Source organism: Balearica regulorum, chromosome 17 (assembly GCF_011004875.1).
Source record: "Balearica regulorum gibbericeps isolate bBalReg1 chromosome 17, bBalReg1.pri, whole genome shotgun sequence".
Classification (NCBI taxonomy): domain Eukaryota; kingdom Metazoa; phylum Chordata; class Aves; order Gruiformes; family Gruidae; genus Balearica; species Balearica regulorum.
The window spans coordinates 13009169-13030549 of NC_046200.1; the positions used below are offsets into that span (position 1 = coordinate 13009169).

The following is a 21381-nucleotide window of genomic DNA, read 5'->3' on the forward strand; positions in this document are numbered from 1 at the left end:
TTCAGACTTGCTGAACCGGGCGTTCAGCAGCGGAGAGGAGCCCCAGGTCACACTCTTTGTTCTGAAAAGAATTGTAATAACGCAGCGTACGTACTTCGCTTTCCTCTAGCTCACCCCAAAGATCTGTTTGCCCTGACTGACAATTTTTAACTCGGAACACCCATGCAAAGTATGCCCGATACCTCTTTAGATGAGTAAATATTACCTTTTACAGGAGCTGAGACACAGCTGAAAGTCAACACTACCGAGAGCAGTTCCCAGAGCTCAATGTCCCGTTTCAGGGCATTTAACTTGGCGCACGGGAGATGTAACGCCAGAGCTGCTCGCCACTTCTCCGTTGCCAAGTAATGCCGAGTGCTGGGGGCTATCGGCACCCAGCAAAGCAATCCTTTTACCCTTCTCCTCGCTCGGGGCAGCGGTGGCTGGCAGGGTTGCCCGTGGCCGCAGGGGTGACAGGAAAGGGTGCAGTGGCGGCTGCCATGCGGCGTGAGCTGACGGGGTGCCCACGCTGCACCCAGCACCCCTGGGGTCATCCTCTCCCCGCAGACTTGTGCCTGACTTGAATTGTTCAAGCGGCTTTCCCAAAGTCATGCGGTCGCAGAGTTAAAAAACAGAGGTTGGATTGGCTAAAGCCTTTTCTTAGCACTACCCAGAGCCTGCTGAAAGCTTTATAAACACTATTTCCCCCCCTTTCATCCCCATTTCTTGTATCTTTTCCATCTGTCCACGTATTTAGCCCATCAACTCGCCTGCAAGTCTGGTTTGTACTGCTGCAGATAGCAAAATAGTTGCAAGTGTGTCTGAACCAAGGCTGCCCTTCCAAGGTCAATTTATCCATCATTACTTTGCCTCAGTACTTTCTGTTTGAAGTCGATTTATCCCTTCAGAGCAGCCCACCCTTCACACATCACACAAAGGGCGACTGCATTTACTAACACGAGGGCAAACAAGAATGCTTTGAACGGGAGCTGTGTGCAGCCAATGAGTAACAAACCGCGTACAGCTGCTGATGCAAAATTTTTTAGCTCATCCTGTGGTCAAACTTGGAATCTCACTTGCTGTTGCTCCCTGTGTACTAATGCCTTATGTTTAATATTAGCCTTCTGGAGACACCCTCAACTGTCATCTCTCAGGCATTCAGTGGGAACCCAAGGGAGGAGGTTCAGCTTTAAGGAATGCCCTGTTTCCCTTACAAATGCAGAAACTTAACTGTCTACGCCCCAAAGAGCTATCAGGGAAAGTTTAAACTTCTCTGTCAAGCTATTGTTCTTGGCTCATGTTTTCATCAAAGCTGTTCTTCTCGTCACGACTCACTTATTGTTTTATATACATTCATTCAGTATGAAGAAAGATTTCTGCCTCCTGCTTTGTCAGCATCGGCTATTCACAGAGCAGCTGACAGAAGTCATGCTCGCTGTGTTTTTCTTTCCGTACGTAAGAAAGAAAGAAAAAAAGGTTATGAAGCTCAGCTTATAAACAGAGATCATGGCAACTCATTTATTGTATGAATTAGATGACTACAATGAGAAGACCTGTAATGTAGTACCTCGGCCTTTGAAGAACAGAACGCATACCAACACCCTTAGCCTGGAACACACGGCTCTCAAGTTCCTGTACCTTTAGTTTCAAAGGGCCGATAGCCCTAGAAGGAAGCCCAGGAGGAGAATAGCTGTCAGAAAAAAGTTAGTAGAGTGAGGTTATATGAGGTACCGGCAAAAGATCCTTCAGTTTTGCTTAGCAAAAAAGTAATAAAGTGAAACTACCAAAGAATAAGCCACTGTCTATACAGTGATACTGGGTTTGTCTCTAGACTCAGAGGTTGTGAAGAACCACAAAGTGTGGCAGAAACAGCATTAAATCACCTCACCCTGTCTCTGCTCTGAGCTCTTCCTAATCCAGAGCTCTCAGCCACTGCTAAAGCTCCTTCTTCTCCTTTGAGGCCTTTCCTCCCCAAGGCACACCACTATTAACTCAAACCTTCTTTTTTTTCGGCTTTGGGGTGGGTTTTTTTGGTGGGTTTTTGTTTGTTACTAGGAACCTCCCCCGCCCCTGACAGCAGGTACTTAAAGACTCAGAGCTGCCTTTCACCGGGCCCCGACACCGCCCCCTCACATCCCCCCCCGCGGCTCCTCCAGGCCTGGCCTCGGCCCCTCACACACCCCAGGCCCCGACAGGCCCCGACAGGCCCCGACAGGCCCCGACCCCCCACCCGACCGGCTCCGCTCTGGCCCCGCCCCGCCCCAGCCGTTAACGGCGGCCGCGGGCCCGGAACCTCCGCTCCCGGCGGCTGAATCGAGCGCCGATGCTTCACAGGGAGTACGATCGATGAGGTGGCGTCGCTCCGCTTGCTTGGCCTGAGACGCCGGGCTGGGTAGCCGAGCGCCGATGCCTACTCTGTTTCTCCCTCCCGCCTCTATGGGGAGCAAGGCCGTGGAGCCGATCGCCGAGCGGCCGCGCGATTGGCCGCGCCTGGCAGGGGGAGCCGCACCTCGGGCGGCGGCGGGGCCGTGGCAGGAAGCGGCGGGGACGGGGACGGCCCGGCGGACACCTTCCCTCCTTCCCTCCTCCCGCCTCCCTCCCGGGTGCCGCGGACGTGGCCCGCTGCCGCAGGCCGGCAACCAGGTGAGGCGCGGGGGTGGGAGCCGCGGGCACCGGCTGAGGGGGCGCGCGCCGTGGCTTCACCTCTGACAGGCGGGTCCCGCCGGGGCGGGCAGCGGGGCAGCGCGGGGGCCGGCAGCGGTTTGGGGACGAATAAAGCACTTTCTCGCTGTCCCGGCGGCTCGGGGCTCTCGCTGCCGGGCCGGGGTGGTGCCGGTTGTCCCGGGGCCGCCTCACGGCGAAGCTCCCCGGCGGCGGCGGGGCCCGCCCGCTCACCCGGCGCTGCCCGAGGGCCGGGGTAGCTGCCTCAGGGCTTCGAGCAAAGAGGGTCTGGGGAAGCGTGCGAGCTCTTCGGCCGGGCCGTGCTCGTCCTGCGGCGGCTCTGGTGCTGGGAGTGCCCCGCTGGGGAGGCGGGGGACCGGGGTGCAGCTTCCCAGCAGCTCGTGGTGGTTCTTACAGGAATTCAGACGTGCGGCTCCCGAGTTTGCTTGCCGTGGTCGAGGAGCTCTGTGGGACGTTAAGAGCCACGGGAGAGCAGCTACGGCGCGTTACAGTAATCTGTGCGGGGGGGGGGGGGTGCCTCGGTGGGAGAGGGGACGGGAGGAGAGGAGGGAGAGACTCCCTTTCCTTCACCGGCAAGCTAGGGACACTGTCACAGCTCGGATAAACGGCGTTTGTCCATTAGAGATGACTCCTCAGATCTGTTTGAGCAAATCATTCAATTGGCATTCGTATTGGCCTAGTGAAATTCGGGTGAAAAGGGGGGCTTGGTTACTGTCAGCTTTTGTTAAACTGAGTTGGCAGTAATTGCATAGGTCTGGTCTTAGCAGCTGTATCTGTTCTTTTAATGACATCAAGAAATGATTTACTGTAGGTGCTGAATGTCATCTAGCAGTACTCATATTTGCGTGGGAAGGAGAAAGAAGGAGGACACTAGGCAAGTACTAAGCCCTTAGCATTTTGTTTTTTATATATATCTCCTCATGTCTTTTTTTTTTTTTCCCCAGGAATGTAAGCAGAATTAATTCCCTAATCCTATAACCATGATACTTCTAAAACTGAGTAGCCACTGAGTAGCCCTGGTACCATCCAGGTTTCCCCTGGTCACTTACTCAGCCTGGGCAGAATTGAGCAGCTCGGTGCTGGATTTTCTGTCTGCAACCACAGTGGTGTGCTCCAGCAGTCGAACACTGATCTCATAGGTGTGTGGAGTACTCAGGCTCAGCACACAGTCTAGTGGCAGCTGCTGTGTTTGTTTAAAAACAGCAAAACAGGTGGTGCTGGTATGGCCTCCCTGCTGTGCAGAAGCCTCTTAGCAGGAGAACTTCCCCAGGCTGTGGGAGTGCTGTGCTCAATTGCACTTTCTATCCAAGAGGATTTCAAATCACATTGCCCACCTTAGCAGTCGGGATAGTGATCTCAATAAGAAGATGAAGTCAGTTCAGGGTTATGGATTGATGGGGGATGCTCCTCACCTCCCCTGCAGAAGCTGTTCTGCAGTACACAATGTGATTAAAAGTTAACTGGGTAAGAGTGCAGGAGGAGTATGGCACTGTTGACTGTAGTTTATGGTGCTCGTGTTTCGGTGAGGATAAGCAGGCTCCAATCTATTCTCCAAGGTCTGCTTACATATTTTCAACAAATGTTTAGAATGCTGCAATGCTTCGAGTGATGTAGCTTGTTTTGCTAGTCGTCATTAGTTTAATGTATCTTGTACTAGATTTATTAAAGTAGGTGTGTTGGTATTTCTACATTGATAGTGGAATGTTCGTGGAGAGAAACAATACACTATGCTTGTTCCTCTCTGTTTGTCTTCAAAACTGTATTACTTCTGGTAACTACCTAATTCTGAGTTCTCGGGGAGTAATGTAACAATATAGGGAGTGTTTTAAATGTAAATACCTGTTTGCAAACTCTAACATTGAAATTCATACAAATACCTGACAACTGAATTATTTTATGTACTCACAGTTAGGCTGCAAACTGTTCATATCTGTAGTAATGCATAGTTTTTTTCAGGTTTTGTCAAATCAAGATAACTCCTCATATAACTTCCTCTGATTTGAGGAAAACTTGAGCTAGGTTGTTTCCATCTTCCCTTCCCAATATGAGGGTTTTCAGATTGCAAACTTATTATTCTGTATGTGTCTTCCTTACAGTGATTCTCTGTACTTCCCTTTTGCCTTGTTACATTCACTATCAGTTAAAAAGGATCCTTGCATGTTGAAACTTTTAAAGATGAGATATTTCTACTTGTGTGCACTCTAAATAAGTTTGCTGCGCAAAGTGTGGGGGTCAGTGAGTTTGGAGCAGCAACACAGGCTAGTTTTCGTCATTTACAGGTTTTTGTTCAGGTTGTTCTGCAGCCTTGTGAAATGCTGCAATGTTCAGGTTATGGGAAATGACAGGGGAGGAGGTGTTAATGAAACACTTTCAATTTTATTTATTTGTTGATTTTACTGGGGGGAAAAAAATCTTAAGTGTCTAAGCTTAATGTTTTTACATAGAAAACAGTTGTTTTAAGATTCAGATTCTTTTAACAGACCCTCTCTATAGTTTAGTCACAGCATTTACAGCAAACTGAGTTTGAATAAAAGTGCGATTTTAGTATGAAAGATATTCAAGTAGGCCTTTATAGACTAATATTTCAGCACATGCTCAACTTCTTTAATAGATGTGCTTTTACACAGCAGGAAAAAAATATCAAAGTAGTAACCCCAAAAGAGTGTTTTATTTTATGTTTATTATTTTTAAACTACTTCCTTATTTGAAGGCCATTGATTAAACCAGAATGATGTGATTGCCTTTGGCTTAGAGCTGTGTAATAAACATTATGCAATTGCATTGCGCCTGCTCGTTCATTCGTTCTTTCAAGGCTGGCTCAGTGGATTTTCCTGACACTGCCTTGTTATCACTCTCTGAAATCACTATGGTAGGTTTGTTTTAATTTGAGTGAAACATATTTTAGCAAGTATTGATCTGGTAAATCTAGGGTTCCTTGGATATTTTGGGTAAAAAGAAGGAAGTCTCTCTTCCTATTTTTACGTAGGTAGCACATGTTCTGGCTTTTCATTTTGATCTGCTGGCTGTATTACAGCACACGAAGCGCGATCGTATAGTGTGCACCACTTAAAATCATCATTGGTATTGCATGCCAGGAACTGTAATCTGTGTGAACCTCAGTTCCTAATTAATGAGGAGGAAAGTTGAAATAGAAATTAAAGTAAATTAATTGGGTGTGGTCATCCGTCTCCTGAGCTGCTGAAGGATGTTGGAAATCCCAGTGGCCTCCTAGTTAGTTATGAGAGAGAGATATATGTGTGTGTGTGTATATATATGGCAGCTTCTGTTCAATCTTTATAAAGTCCAACTTCACTGCATTAAAGAGCAGTACTTCTAATGTGACATGTTGTCTTTTTTCTGTTGAACTATATGATGGGTATTTAATTTTTACTTCCTGTTGAAAATATGAAAATGTATATTTGCAAAGATCAGTAGGTTTTGCTCTCGGATTGAAGAAACCTGGAGTATTGCTAGTATTTTATTTTTTTGAAAGAAGCTGAAGTGAATTCAAGGAGTATTGCTAGTTTTGTTTTTTTTTTTTAAAGAAGTTGAAGTGAATTCAAGGAAACTTTTGAAATTAGGTTGTCTAGGTGGCTTGGGTAAGCTTGTTCTTATTGTGGATAGCAAAGAATGCGTTTGATTTGAGCAGTGTGGAAGTTTTCTTGTTTATATGCACTCATCCTCATGTTTGTGTTGTCTTGCTGGACTTTCCCTTTGTGTAAGAAATTGTTAGTTTAATTTGTAAGGGCAGGGAAATTTCAAATTTAATATAGGGAGCTTACAAAACAAGTTTGTCTGAGTTGTTAATGAAGTAAGCACTTATGCCCTTGAACAGGTAATAGCTTGATGTTGATGTAATTACTATTTTTTTCCCCACCCTGAATATTAGGTCAAAATGGACTCTGGTTTATTTCCAATTTAATGAAACCAATAGTTATGTGGGAACGCGCAGTTGCATGCCTTCCTACTTAGCTACAAAAGACTTTCAAATAAGGACATTCTCACAGTTTGTTCAATGTAAATTTCAGTCTGTCTTTCTGAATATTAGTATAATTAGGCATGGTTGGATCATGGAGGTTAATTGGGCAAAGCTGGAGAACATAGCTCATTCAGATCAACTAATCTTCATCAGGCTGCCTTTAAAGTTTTGGACTAGTGAATCCCCTCCCATTTGCACCCCCTTCTGCTGTCACTCTGTTAATTATGATGCCGGGTTATCTGAGAGACCAATACCTCAGAAGAAGGGCAAATGGTGACCTTGGTGTGCCATGCTGCCAGGCCTTCACGACTTTACTTCAATACAAGCAGCTTTTATGCTGCGGGCTGCGCTGTCCTTAGGAAGAGAGGGAGAGCTGTTTGTACTTCATCTAAGAAATCATCACTGTAAGAGTGAAGATGTTAACCCCAAAGTCCTGGATAAACTCCTGTCTAGGAAATGATACACTGCCTCCTGCATTTCTCTGTAGCCTAAAATGCATGCACGAATTTACTTTGATTTTGTTTTGGTTTTTTTCTCTTCTCACAAACCATTCTCCAGAATCAGTGTGATGCAGGATGCAGCAGATGCCGTGTTCCAGAGTAACTGCTTTTCAGCACTGGGGGGAATGAATCTTGTATGTAGTGTATACATTTTCACATATGTTAAGCAATTTAGGATGAAAGGTGTTATGACTACCAGATACTATCATCATTTTATGGGCAGGATGTCTTTATTAGATTAGAATTGATGAATGTGTGCCAAATTTTGTGCATAGTGAGTCTGCTTCTGGAGATATGCAAATAGTGTGCTCACTTCCTACATTAAAACTTTTTTCCTTAATTTTAAATAAGTGATCTGTGATTCTGTTGCACAGAATCTGGCATAAAATTGAGCAGATTTATTTAGAGTTGCCCTTGAACGTTGTGAGTGTTTAAGCCAGATTTACAAGAATATAGTCACTGATGATTCATGTTGAGATGATGTTTTTCTTTCTTGTAATGGAACATATGGGAGTATGTAGCATATGGTACCGCTGAAAATTGTTAAACGCAGAACACTGATTTATTACACAGCAAAAAGAGTTTGGATTTTTAGTCTAACGCTGAGCAGAAAGCTTTGTAAACAGCTCTGGCTGCTGGTTTGTATTGGATGCACAACTGCGTTGTAGTGGTAAATTTTCAAAGAATTCCTTTAAATGAAAACAGCTTTCTTCCAAAAGTTGTGTATGTGCCCGTTGCAATTTTTAAGGACTGTCTGGAACAGCTTTGAATGCGTTGCCTTGGCAGTTCACCTAGCCTTTTAGCCATCCAGAGGGATGGTTCTTTTCTTGTGGTTCAGTCTCGCTCTATGGGATAACAACTTAAAAACTGAAATCCTTTCTGTCTTATGGCAAGTAGAGGTATTAAGAATGTGTAAATATATAGTTTTCTTCCAGTCTTACTAGCTAAAACATCTTCCTTCTGTGTTTTGGAGGGGTTTTTTTTGTCTTTATGTGACTTGTGGAGGGTTTTTTTGGTGAGGCGAGTGGAGGAAGAAAAAGCACACCTTCATCATTCCAGTGCACAAGGGAAAGTGTACTAAAGTGTGCTTACAGAGAACATAAATTCCAGCTGTGTTTCCTTGTGCTCTCCTGCATTTCTTAACTCTTCATCTTTTAGATGATTCTAATCTCTTCAGAGCAGGCATCACTTCTGCTGTGGCTTTGTAGGTCTTACTGCAGTGTAACTGAAGCTCACAAGTACTGTAGTAATATATATAATAAATAGTTGGTCATAAAGACTACATTGGTTAAGCTTTTTCAAAAATGATTTAAGCAATAAGCAGAAAGCTTCATTTAAACCTTAGAATAGCGTCTGTGTTTGTCTTTTTTTTTTTTTCCTAATGAAAAACTTGACTCTTAATTTATTTGCAAACATTAAAGTACTGGTTAAAAGAGACTCTGTGCCAAATTTGGAACTGCTTTTGTTAGGCCAAAGATACATAATGTCTGTAATAAAGAATATATATGCTCTCTCAACTTTGTAAATTTTTTACATAAAAATCAAATGAGTCTTACTTACTTGGTTTATGATGACCTGCCTTTCAGTTCAGGGTTTCTTGTGCATTTCTGCTTATTTTGACTGGTTCAGGTAAAGTTCAAGTACGCTGATCCTGAAGAAAAAAATATTTGACATCATTAAAAACTGATGTTACTTAATAAAAGGAAGTAGTATCTGTTGCTGAGGGAATTAACTAATGACCTCTTGTTGCCATCGCCTTCAGGATCTTAGATCCTCCCTTCGCTTGCCTCATTCTTAGTCATAGATTGGAAAAGGAAAACTGGCTTTTTCCCTCCTCCCAACTCTTAAGCAGTTTCTCAACTTCATATGAACTGATCGATGACCTAAACCATGTGAATAAACTTAAGTCAAGAAAAGACTCCCTTTCTGCTTGTAGCACGTACTACTGTTAAAGCTTGCATGGCATGCCAATTAACTCTCGCTCCCCGTTTTAACCTGTCCATAAGATATTTTTAAAAAAGTATTAGCCTCAAATGAATTTTAATTTAGAACATTTTGAATCTTAACATTGGTTGTGGTTTCAGTTTTAACTCTAAGCTTCTTTCAAAGGGGGGGGGGAAACGTTTCTTATCTGGAAAGTATGCGAGTGGCAGAGCAGATAAGATAATTGAGACCTAAATGTGAGCTGGGATGGAAACAGTCTCTGTTAAGAGTCAGGTCTCATCCGCTTTGCCACAGTCAGGCGGTGCTTTAATGCATACTAATGCAGTGAGTTTTGTCATCCCGTGGAGAATGTACTGCATTTTGACTCTGCTGCTGCTTTTGCATTAGCAGACGTGAGCCTTTAGCTCAAGTGTTAGAGGCTCACGTCTTCATAGTCATGAGGTTTTTGTCATTTAGGAAGCAGCCAGCCAAAAATAGGAGGATTTTTATGGCTCTCCTGCCTGTAACCAGATTTTGCTCCTGAAGTGAGGAATAGAAGTAAGAAACATTCCAACTTGTTGTTCCACTCAGGCAGCTGTTTCTCAAAATTTCTTGTGTGCGTTTCTGTGTGGTGTCTTTTCCCTGTGGCAAATCCCCATGGAAGATAACAAGCTTTTCATTTTTAGCTCTTGCCATAGACTAAAACCTCCTGTTATGCTTTTAAAGGTGGTGTGTTCAGCGCTTGATGGCCCAGGTGGGTGGGAGGTGGTACTGCAGGTATCTAAAATCAGAATAAATGAGTAACTACCGGAATTACTTTTTTACTACAGTCTTATTTTTTTTACTTTGTTTACTTTAACTCTGCTTTTGCAGTTTTCAGCTTTGTATTTTAGGGTTGCCTTACCAGAAATCTAATTTCAAAATGAAGTTAGACTCTTACAGAAGCAGACATGAGAGGCTTTTTTGTTACAAAATCAGTAATGGGCTTAGTATTTTGCTGCAGGAAATGTAGTCCAGGAATTAGACCTGCTGCAGGTGTTGGAAGCTGGGACCTTGTTCTTTGTAGCACCATATGAACATGACATAAATCAAAATATACTTAAGCATTTGAGAGCAGCAGAAATTGCAAGTAAATGTGTGATACACAATAGAGGCATTTCAAATCCTAAAGGCTGACCAAATGTTAACTTGGACAAATACTCCAGATTTCAGGTTTCCAGCTGTATGTTACAGTGAGATTTCTGTCAGTCTGACCGTGATCCTTTAGTGCCTTAGAATAAAGTAGCAGAAAGTTGCTGACTAAGGCTTGTTGTTTATTTTCTTTTTCCTGGCTACCTGAGTATTTTAGAACAACATTGTTTACATTATTGAGCTGTCTTACTGTTTCTTGATGTGCTGAGCCCAAACCAGCCGGAGGTGGTCAAAGGAGATTGTGGTTTGAGCTGTTACACCATTTCTATTGGATCCAGGCTCTGGAGACATCCAGAGAGGCAGAGGGACAAGAACTAGAAGAACCTACTGACATGCAAGCTGGTGACTGGAGCCCCAGGCTACCAGTGCAGCTGCGCTGGTGTTTAAGGTCAACTCCTTGCAAATATTTTAGAAAGGCTTGTATTCAAATGCTATTTATAAGACCGGACTAATTTCTTTCTTCATAATGATGGCCTTTTTGCTGATGACAGGGCTGGAATCTGGAAGATCTGGATTCTGTATGCCACTAGTCAGCTGCGTATCCACAGGGAAGTCGTTTGCTAGCTTTCCGCCTCAGTTTTTTATCTGTATTTAAATGAAAAGAAAAAAAAAAAAATTGACTAATACCTGCCTTGCAAGGCTATGAGAGCACAGTTAGTAGCCTCATGCTGTGAGATCTTTGCAAAATACTATAGGAATGTACAAGGGGCTTATTATGGTTAAGGCCCTTGCAATGAGAGAACTGGTTAAGCCTGGGTTATTGTTAACCCATTCATTAAGGAGTCTCACTAGCTGAAGGTATGACAGTAGCTGTTCTGGCTTCACCTTCAATTGCCCTGGGTAGATACAGACTGCTGCAATACTGGAGCGCTGCAGTGGTCTGGAGTAAAACTAGAGCATATGCATTAATGTTTGAGTCTGCCTTGAGCGCTTCATTTCTATTTCACGGCTGGTTTTGCATGCAGGTCATGCCGTAGCCTAAGTGAATTTTGGCAGTTTAACATCGTGATGATTACTTATTCTGCCACTAAGGAGCCCTTAGCACCTTCTTGCCAAAAGAAGTACTATATATTCAGCTGAATTTTTTCCTGTATATCTGCCTAACTTTTAATTTGCCATGTTTTCACTTTGTAAATTCAATGAAACATTTTAAAAAAAATTACTACTAACAGAAATGTTAGTACTTTGTATTAAAAGGTGTAAACCAAATATTGAAAACCTCTTCAGATTTGGTGATCTTCAAGCTCAGGTTGTCTTTTGACAACCTGTGAAACTTTTGTGTTAAATGTTCATGTTGTAGTTTTTAAAAATTCATTTGATAGTATGTTTATAAAATATCTGTCAGATTTTTATCCCTTCCAGCCAGCATTATAATAAGCAACTATGCAAGAAAAGGAGAAAACCCATTTTAGGAAAGGCTACATATCAGGGCTTTTTCCAAAACTAAACAATCTTGTCAGCCATTAGCAATGGTATCTTATTAAACTTTATAACTTTCTTAAAATTCAGCAGTGCCACACTCATGTACTTGAAAATCAAGATACAGCCTTGACAACTGAGGTCTAAGTCCAGACATTTTTATTTGTATGCAAGCTGTTTTCTGTCTCTTGACAGATTTGAAATGTACTGACCGAAAGAAAAATCCAAACTCAGATTCCTATTGAAACACAGGGCTCAAGGAGGTAGGGATCAGGGGGTTTGGGAGCGTGGAATTGATTCTTTGGGATTTTAAAGTCATGAGTCTATAAACTAACATGAATTTTAAGCAGATGTTACTGCTGAATTAAAACCAGGTCTTTACTCTAGCCTTTCCTTTCTCCCATTGAGTTGTGTTGCACAAACCTTTGTGCTACCAGAGTGTGGTACAGATTAGAAACTAATCCAGCTGCACAATAACCATGTGTAGCAAAGTCAGTGGTCCAGGGATAGGAACAGACAGATGGGGAGTGAGGATGGGGCTGGAAGGTAGCAACCTCCCCTAGGGAAGTAGGGGCAGTACTGGTAAATTATGCTGTGAGTTATCTTTCTTTAAAAAAAATAAAAATACACCAAACAAAAAACCCCATTACCACTGTTGAGTTTAAGTTAATGAGCAAATTAGTGAGTTTCACTTTCTGTTTCTCGTGCATTAGCTGGGTTCTAGCAGTGTTTGTGTTGTCTTGGGCTGCAAACTGCAGGGGAAGACCTGAATCAGAATTAACATGCCCTCCTTTCACTGTATTTTACCTTGTTTTCTGAAGTGCTTTTTTAGGAAACCCAGGTTCGGTGCTTTATATTACTTGCATCTACTTTTTTCTTTTAAAAGGTTTTGTGTTCAGATATGTAATATAAACAAGGAAAGGCTTTTTTTGAATGGTTGACATATTTTGCTGCATATTAGTTGTTCAGTGTTCTGTAGCCTGCATAGAAAAATATCCCTGCCTTAAGAAGTGGGAGAAAACCCCAAGCAGAATGCTTGTCTTGTAGGCACTGAGAATGTTGACTGGAAGATGATGACACATGAGCAAACAGGTACTACCAAACACAAAGTTTTATTTCATACTTCAGGTATACAGTGGCTTTAAGTTGTCAGGTCCTGGCACCTGGAATCATGCGAAGGTGAAGTTATTTCTTAAGTCTTATTTGTTTTTGAAGTGTGAGAATTACTTGCAGTATGTAACCAAGAACCTACAATTAGAAAAGGAGGCATGAATGCATATTAATTTTCTTCAAATAGACTGTTTCTTTCATTAACACAAATGAGGATGGTTTCTGTTTGTTTAGTTGGTGTGTTTGGTTTGGGGGGTTTTTGGAAGATCTTTAGTTTAGGTAAGAAGCGTGGCACAACAGAAATCTTTCTGAGCATTGCTAAGCCCACCTGGCTTCCAAAACCATCCAGAGAATTTGTGGTGAATGTGTAAAGAATAAAGCATCTCAGTTAAAGAACGTTCGGCTTCTGGTGGCAGGGCCTCCCCATCCAAAGAGCGTTTGCAGCTGTTGTCAGTGAAGTTGTGGGTAAGAGTCTCAAGGGTGTACAGAGAGGAAGTCAAAGAACTTTCGTATTTATGATCTCTGTCTTCCCGGTTGCCTTAAACAAAAAGGACAGCTTAATTTGTGTCATCATTCATAAATTAAGAACTCTTGCGAAGTTCAGCTGAACATTGAGTGCCTGGATGAAACTCCCTCGGTATCCTGTGCTTTTGTATTCCTGCAGCTTGAAAGCTGCGTAGGAGATGGTAAGATTGTGTATGTGAAGAGTTATTGCTCTTGTCTTGGGTGCCTGGCAGAAGGAACTTCGTAGTGCTGACTGCTAACCTCGCAGAACCACAAGTGTTTGCTACTACTATTAGTAGAAGGGGGATGTAGGGCAGAATCTACCTCCCCCCAGCAGAGGATTGGTTTAAGAAAACTGTTGCAAAGCTCAGACTTTATGAAACCGATGGCTGTCCTTCCAGTCACCGGGGTCTGTCCTGCTTGGGGCAAGCAACTTGGAGGAGTTGTGGTGGTTTATTTTGTTTTTTTTAAAAACCAGGGTATTTAAAACCAGGCTTTGGCACTTTGGTGGTTAACTGGTGGCCAGGGAGCTGCGTTTATGTGCAATAGGGAAGGTTTTGGTTACTGTTCGGGTAAGCGGCACACCCTGCCCAGGCTGCTGTGCCCCACATGTAGTGTTCCCTCTGGAGGTGGATTCATGTGAGCTATGTGAGCGGGAGCCATCTCCTGCTCTAAGTTGGGTTTTTAATTGGTCTTTTTAGTTTCAGGGTACCAGCAGAGCACAACATTTTTTAGTAACTGTCATGTGACTTATTCTGTGTTCTCAGGGGAAAAACTATGCAGTGTAGAGGGGGTTTTCTGTTCGTGAACTTGTGCGTGCTGCCCCTTCGTTAGGGCAGGTCAGAGGAGAAGACATTGCCTTTTTTCTGCAAGCTTGCAAAGACTTTTGGAGGGTCTTTGCTGCTTTTATATATTACTCTGATGTCTAGGAGCAGATTTTGAGTGGGACATCTGCATGATTGAGTTTACATTGTCCTAGATTTCCTTTGTTTTTTCTCCCTCAACCACGATTGTTATCCTCCTTTGTTTTATGTACAAAAAGTGAAGATAAAATACACCTAAAATGTTCTCCTTAAAAGGTTGCTTGTTCGGGGCAGGGGGAGGTTTGATCCCTATATTTGGTATAGCAGCAAGATAAATGAACATGCTGATGTTCTACAATGAGATTTAAAATTTTTTTTAATGCAACATCTGGGTGGAGGGAGCAAACCTCAGAAATGAAAACTGCTTTTCTATTTTATGACCAGTCAAAATAGTTTGGAATTAAAAGCAAAATTGAAGTTGAGTAAATTATTTATTACTTTTTTTTAAAAAAACCATTTGTACTAAGAGCTTATTTTATGTAATTACTGGGGCGTGACTTTTAAATTCTGGGCAGGACTTTGTGGCTTGTTAGCATCAAGTTCAGCTTTTGATGTTGCAACGAAGAAGGAAGTGTGTGTGTGCGTGCTTGGGGAGGGGGAGAATGAAGCACTTCTGCCTAGCTGCATAAGGTAGGAATTGCAGCTGACCGGTTATTTTTAGCTTCTAACTATCTCATTGTGAATGTAAATTTTTTTTCTTGTTAATCAGAATGTTTGGTAAATGAAGCTGATAGTTTTATTTTGAAGATTTTTTTTCATGCCAAAATGCACTGACTTCTTCACCCCAATTTTGTTCATTAAACCTTTAAGTCTTTTTAAACCTCCAAAGCTGTAGGACTGGGTGTGATGCATTTCACAAGTATCTCTAGCTGCTGCTGATTTTTGCAATTGCACATCCATAGCTAAGAATATAAGCACAGTAGGGATGGCAAGAAAAGGTGAGACTTCATAGATCAGCCTCTGTAGCTGGAGAAACACAAAAGCTTAATTAAAGAAAAAAAGTAAAAATAGTGGATCTGATTTTATTCCCTCCTTGCAAAAGCATGGAACAATTTGGTTATAAGGACTTTTTCATGGGTAGGAGGGAGAGGCAAAAGATAGAATTGGTTTCCATCAGCATGTGTTCCAGTAACTTGCTGTAGTAGTGATTCATTTTTGTTCAGTTGCTCATCCTGGTCTGAAGACAGATATATAGAATGTTTCCATTTTAAGCTCTTCAGAGTAATGGATGAATAAACTTACCCTTCCTATGTTGATTTTTGCCACAGTGGGTGAGCTTTCCTTCCTGGGATCAGTCTGTTTTGCTGCACTGGTCTAAAATATCCACCTTCTGAAAACTCTTGGTGTGCTGTCAGAGAACAGTGATGGAAGAAAACGTTCTAACCATTTTGCTTCAGGATTGCTGGTCTTAAAATGCACTGTTAACAAGTTTCTAAAGGCATATGGCAATGTTTTCCTGGGTCCTTGCCTCTTCCCCCAATATTAGATGCCATTAAAGGCAAGCAAAACTCAGCAATGCCCAAGTCAAAGTGCATAGCTATGTGCATTTTCTACAGCATTAACAGTGTTTATTCCCGGCTCTCTTAAAGAAAATAAAGGCAGCTTTTCATACATGGAAGCCCTCTGCCTGCCACGGTAAGGTCCATGCGTGCTTTTTCTGCACCAGGTAGTATCATTCAGCCTCTGGTAATGAGAGAGCCAGGGATCCTGAGTTGTCTTCTGGTCTTTGGTTAGATTGCCAGCTGCACAAATTGTGTAGCTGCCCATTGTGAGGAATAGCTGTGAAACCATCAGCTCATTTCAGAAAGGCTAATAAACAGCATTTGGACTTTAAGTGCTGTCTGTATCTGCTGACCTGTCACAACAGCTCTTAAAACCAGCGATGATCAGAAGAGATGAAGAGCTTTCTGTGTGCAGGGGAAGGTACCCTGCTGTGAGTTTGGGACTGAAAGAGAAGAGGTAGGTGCCTCACGGTAACTTTTAATGAACAGTGGCACTGATGTGACAGTGAAATGCTGCCATATTGGGGTACCAGGGCATATAGTTTCTGTCCTCATTTACTCTTCCACAATGTATTTTGAAATTATTTTTATACTGTTTTAAACTGTCTCATGCTCACTCAGTTTGGCCATGAAAGTCTGAAGACTTCTAATCTAGAGCAAGGTTTTCTCTGTCAGCAGAACAGCTGTATCCTAGATATCATTTTTTCCTTTATTACCAGAACATCCCTTTTCATGTTGATCTGGAAGGATCAGCTCTTGCTGTCTTTTTCTTCCCCAAAGACCAGTTCACTCACTGAGCTCATGTTAGGCTCTGTCTGCCTTTGCAAATATGTTTGCAGTGGCTCTTTCACATTTTCTGCTTGAGAAACTGCATTGAAATATACAGTATCTGGTATTAAATAAGAAAGGCCTGATGGTGAATGCTTTCAATTACTGGTTGCATAAACCAACTCTGGAAGTACAGGGCTAAGAGACGTTTCCAGGCCAAAAGAGGCAGAAATATATGTAACAGTCGCTAAATTCCTTGTAGCTTTTCCAGAATCTTTATATAGTAATCTGGGCATATTCCACTGTTTTCAGAAGCAGCTTTAAAATTTTATCCTCCCTCCTAAATTACATGCCAAATGATGCATTTACTGAATTGAATCAAGAAACCTTGGGTGGTTCAAATGGAAATCTTGAACCCATATGTAAGGCTGCCAAATTTATCTGCTGAAATGTGTAATGTACAGCAGGTAGTTCAGAAGTTCTGCTCTCTGTGTCGGGGCTGACTTAACCCCAGATCCCAAATGCCCAAAACTTCCAAGGACAAATGCATACCAGAAAACAAACAAAAATTTTGCAGTGGAATATGTTTGAATAGCTTCTGAGCATTAGAACATTTGCTGGCCTGTAATTAATTTTAATTATGATATATTTTGATTGGCTGTCAAAAACGTGCTTCAGATGAATTTGATGCACTTCTCTTTCTGTGCTGGTCATCTTTTTTTTCGTCCTTAAAGTACTTGTGCCGTCTGTCCCTGTTTTGGAAGATAGTACAGCCTTTTGAAGGACACTGGTTTCTGCGTAGCCTTTAAAATCTACCTGGTTTTGTTTAGCATTTGTTTTGGGTTACTCTTTGAGATTTACAGGGCATTTTGTGTTTGTTTTGACTATTAATTTATTTCACTTTCTCAGTAAGTCCGAGTCTCTTCTGGCATGATAGAAATGGAGGATTAGGATGCTCTTGGAGCCTTTGTTCAGAGTGTTGTGCTTCAGTGTGCACGTTTGGATTCTTTTTCCTTAGTCTTTGTGTTGAATGTATGATTGAAAGGGCTGTAAAATTGTGATGATAGAAATGAAATAAATGGTTAAATGTCTTAATCATTCAGACATGAAATGGCCTTGCTGCTTGTACTTCCCTTAGGGCTTCTAAGGGTATTGGCCCATCTTTGGTGACAAAATACTCTCATAGTTCTGCTCTTGCGTAGTGGTGGGGCTTCCTCTGCTCAGCTCGTGTATTAATTTTTAAGCTTGATACTGACATTTCAGTTACAGGTTGGGAACCTATTTTACATTCTGCTGACATAAATGTTACTATATTTACAGTATGGTGGTTGGTTAATATACACATGGCAAGCTGTGGGATGAGTGCCTGCTGTGATATTCTTAACAAGCTATGGAAATGGGTCTGTCTTCCCGAGTAACACTCGTATAGCAATAATATATATGAGATGTTTTTAAAACACTATTTTAAAATGCCAATGTTCATATTCAGCTTTGACCAGAGGTATGAATGATGCAGTGCTGAGAGTTGGTGGCCTTTAAATTGAAGGATTCCTGCAGATGTACTTCAGGGTGGTTTTTTTAAGCAGCATTTTGAAGCTCTATATATTCTGTATGCATATAGTAGGGTAGCTGAATCATACTCTGTGGAAAAGACCAGTTTAAATCTACTTATTCATCCAGTAGAGCACAGGTAAAAATCTTTGAATCCTCTCTTTATCCAGACTAGGTGAATAGATTTGCAATATAAGATTCCTGATGCCTGTTAGTGTAATTTAGCCTAGACTTACAGGTGCACAACAGTGTCTTGAAAACAGTATGATGCTGAGCTCTTTCTGCATCCTGTAAGGGCACCTCGGGGGTGCTGTGCTTTGTGAGCGCTGTCAGCTGAAAATTAAATTGGGGCAGTCAGGTCACTGCATGAATCCTGCAGATGTTTTCCAGGTGGAACTTCTGGCAATGACTGACTTCAGGTGCCCAGCGGTCCTTACTGTCTGGAGATACTGCCAAATCTTAAACCTTCTCGGTTCTGGACAATCAGTTCATGTAGCTCTTGTGAGTGAGGGGAGCAGCAGCGGTGTACTCTTCTCCATCACACAGTTAACCTACTGAGAAGCCACGTTTTTATTCTTTATTTCTAAGCCGCATTCTCTATTCTTTATAGAGAAGGAAATAAGGCAGAGAGAACACTTTATATAATATGCATAATTGTACTAACAGTGTATACACTTACACTGATACAAACTTTCATGCACACAGGTGACACTTTACTAGAAAGGTGAAACACAACAAGTGTGTGATAGCCATTTTGCTGAGCAGGTTTTCTGGGACAGTTACCTGTCAGCTTTTCTTCAGGCTCCTAGAGATGTTTGACAAATCTAGAGTTTGGTGGTTGTTTTTTTTTTTTTTCTGAGTTAGTTTGGTGGTTGTTTTTTTTTTTTTTCTGAGTTAGTTTGGTGGTTGGTTTTTTTTTTTTCTGAGTTAGTTTGGTGGTTGGTTTTTTTTTTCTGAGTTTGTTTGGATTTCAATAATGCTTTCTGTAGCATAACTTAAAATGTGTTAGCGCAGACTTTTGCCATTGTATGTGTAGGCCTCCCCATCTAATGCACTTTCCTGTTGCTTCAGGGAATTTGGATTTGTGGTTTTTCAGAAAGCAGGAGGGATCTGGGATTTCAATGGATTTACATATATAGAAGTTTTGGTTATAATATTCAGGTCTTGTATCTTCATCTCATCTATGTAGCACTGATTGCAGCTAGAAACAAGATATTGGATACATTAACGTGATTGTGTTGACAACTTTTGATTCTGCTTTGGTATTGAAAGAATGCTGCTTTCCAATTAAAGCCCATACAGCATCTGAAAAGAGAAGAAATGCTGATATAATTGATATTCTCCTTTGGAACCAAAACCAGCCATAGATAGCTGCAGTACAGGTCTGTGCCTTTGTTGCTACCACCTGTAGAGATCTGGTACTTAGGCACAAACCCTTAACTTGTTGTAAACATTTGCAGCAGAGAATTCCAGCTACTTTACATCAGGTGATATCTGAAAATCCCTTGATCCAGAGATCTTTTAAAGAAAATTCAATGGCTGGGGAAAAAAAATCATCTTAGGCTACATCTGGTGCTGGGGAAAACTCTGTGTGTGTTAGTTAGCTTTATTGCCTGGTACAGAAGACTCGCTTATACCACTGATTTCAGAATAAGCAACTTTTATAATGGAGTGAAAGTTTCCAGTTGCTTCTTTGAACTTGCTTTTATACTGCTTGTTACAATGCTGCTTTGGTAATTAAGCACTTGTGAACTGCCAAGTACTAAGTATTAATACTTACCTTTGTCCTTGTTGACATACTACTAATATATTACACAGGCATTAAAGGCTATTCAAATGTAGTGCCACATTTAGCTGAACTGTGTAGAAATATATTTTAAAGTTCATGCTCAGAGAAGTTCCTATTCAGTATAAATAACACAGATAATTGGGGAGGGAGTGCCCATTTTACAGAAAAGTGTCCTGTCCTGTTTTAAGAGAGTTAATGTACAGGGAGCCTGTATGAATATGGGAAATAATTCTCAGTAAGACCAAACTCCCTCTTATGGACTGTTACTGAGATAGCAAATAGTTTTTTGTATTCAAATACTAGGGCTTGTAACTCTTTTTGCAGTTAACTTGTGGTGGAAAAATAGTGAATCTTATTCTGTGTCAGTGTTCTTGTGTAAGCAACTGTCCTCCCAAGTAGTTCAACCTAATGGGATAGCGTGTTGCTGGTTTGTGGTGGACTTTTTTTTTTTTTTTAGCTCATTCCATTGGTAGATGAGGATGTAACTTTCAGGTATTCAGAAGTGAGGTGGAATTTCTCTTTTGTCCTACTGGATTTTTATCAAGAGTCCTGGTAATTCAAGAAGGCCATCTTGTACTCTCTGAAGGTGAGACTACTACTATTCAGTAATTCTAGGAGCCTGAGGGCTTATCTAGAAGTGTTATTAGTTTGCTACTTGCACACAAATGTTTGAGCTCTTGTTATCAGATTAGAAGTCAAAACCAAAAATTTGTCATAACTTGAAGTACACAACGGATGCTCCAAGACTGTATGAATCTTCATAGAAATCCTGTATCCTCCCAGTTGCCTTGCAGCTCTGTTAATCATCGAGTAAAACTGTTGAAAATGGTCAAAACCATATAAAATAACTTTATAAAAGTTTGGCTTGGATCTTGAATTTATGCCTAGCAAAAGACTTGTCTCCTCAGTACCTACTGAAGTAAAAATTAATTCTACCTTGTTGGTGAAATTGCATTCCTTCATTAGAAGGTCATCTGGTAATTAGACCTGACTTAAAATCCGTATTGTTCTAACTGACCAACCTCAAACCTAGAACCCAGGTAAATTTAGATTTTGCACATTGGAATCCCTCTCTTATAAAAGCTAGTGGCAGATGGTTGGGAAAGTGAGAGAGGCGAGTATAACCAGGATGCTTTTCAGTTCAGGACAGATCAGGGTTTACTCCTGAGGCCAATCTAGAGGTGGCTGCTGCTGTGGATGTGTTCTCCAAGAGGTTTTCGTGGACTGTCAAGCATCTGAGGGAGGAACAGAATGAACCGGCCCTGCAGTGTGAAGGATCTAGCTGTCAGCAGAGTAAATGCAAAGTGTCTCCATGATGGGGGACATCTGGGGGTGAGGGGAAGGAGTATGCCTGTTGAAAACAAGGCATTTCTAGTGTAGTATTCTGGAGTGGAGAGAAACCGGAAGGTGAGAGGGAGTTTGAGCCTTTGTAGTTTTAGGTAAGACACAAGCTGGGGGCGGGGAGCTGAGATTGTTTAAAGTTTGGGGAGGGACAGATGTGGTAAGAGATTATACAGTTAATGATGCAGCACTTGAAAGTGCAAGCGAGTGCTATGGAGTGTTGAAGTTCTGTTGTGTATTTCCTCCTTCAAAATGTCCTCCAATTCATTTAGTTTATTTA

At 41.8% G+C, this 21381-nt stretch overlaps 1 protein-coding gene across 2 annotated transcripts in view; it reads left to right on the forward strand.

Moving 5' to 3' along the window:
- The first annotated feature begins 2437 nt into the window (after window positions 1–2437).
- Window positions 2438–21381, forward strand: part of TAOK3 (TAO kinase 3) — a 92164-nt gene continuing 73220 nt past the window's right edge. For both annotated transcript variants that reach the window (XM_075769809.1, XM_075769813.1), the window contains exon 1: window positions 2438–2622. The gene's annotated coding sequence lies outside the window, so the exon portion shown is untranslated. The remainder of the gene's footprint in view (window positions 2623–21381) is intronic.